A 1,410-nucleotide genomic window follows, 5' to 3' on the forward strand; every position below is an offset into this window, starting at 1 on the left:
GGTTATAAAGACATGGTTTGAACTGTGGAGACTGGTGGGCTTATAAGCTTGGTTTGGAATGATAGGGTAACAACCGTGCAAATCAATGGGTTTTGTGAATTGGGTAATTCATTTTGGGAAATTGATGTTAATGGATGTAGTTGGAAATGATGATGACCCATTTAAGGATTAAAACTCTAGAATATTCCAAAGTATTTGGGCCGCTCCGATGTAAGAACTTATCATCTGTATGTGGATAGCGGAGAGGGCCAAGTTGTTCGAAGAACTAAGAAATGATGTATAGAGCATGAGTACCAGAGCTGCAAATGGCAGTGTTTCCTTTGATGGAGTGTAGTAAGGATAGATTCTGGGTAATCAAAGTAGAAGAACCCTGGATAGCTTTATGGCTTCTAGTTTTGACAGAAAAGGGGAAAATCAGACTGATAAGGAAGTTGTCAGGATAGTGATGGAAACCAGTGAAGTTTTTTACTATGCAGCAGAGGCAGGAGATTCCACCTGGGAGGATGTTGGGTGAGAGCATGGCTCCTACATAGAAAGATTTGGTATGTTAAGATGGATTTTCCATGGCTAGGGGATGGAAGACTGGAATGCCTTGTTGCATTCGAAGCTGAGGCTAGTTTTCCAGAGTTGACTAGTTAACTGGAAGTTCACGTTTCTGGATATATAACAAGCTGGAAGGGTTCGGTACTGAGAGTGTGTCAAGACAAAATTGGACATAGAGAATATGTTTCAAGATACTTTGCGAGGGGCTGAGGAATATTAAGAGGAATTAGGAATTTCTGGAAGAGGAATTGGGGGCACAAGTAATAAAGGAGCTCGTGGGGAGAGCGATAGAGCTCATCATATGGAAGTCTTGGCATGAGTCAAAATGGGAATAAATTTGTTAAGAAACAACTATGGATAATGGAGAAAATCGATTGGAATACTTTAGTTGGACGGAATAGAAACTAAGCTGACTAGTAGCGATTCAGATAGGTGTAGTAGGGAGGACTGGACACGCTCCATAACTCGGCTACAGATAGGTTCGGTATCAGGGGCATTATGAAAGATGATAGTGGTTTGACAAGGGAAAAAAAAAAGACTACTGAAGCAGTTGAAGAAGTTTGACCTTGGGGTGAATTAGTTAGAGTATCGCACTGTGGAAATTGTTAGCAGCATTTGATATGGATAAAGAGATTAGATGCCCGGATACTAGACAAGACAATGTCTCCGGGAGTTGATCTATGGTCTGGTTATCACCAGTTGGGGGTCAAGGAGAGAGACATTTCAGAAATCACAACTTATACCGGGTAGGGTGTGATGGATTGGTAACAAAGGTTTTTTTTAATTGGTTTAAGCATTAGTGACTCAGGTGAGCTCTACAGATAGAAGGTATAGGAACCGTACGGACAAATCTCCTTCAAGGTTTAG

This window comes from Humulus lupulus, chromosome 7, assembly GCF_963169125.1.
Source record: "Humulus lupulus chromosome 7, drHumLupu1.1, whole genome shotgun sequence".
In the NCBI taxonomy this organism is placed as follows: Eukaryota; Viridiplantae; Streptophyta; class Magnoliopsida; order Rosales; family Cannabaceae; genus Humulus; species Humulus lupulus.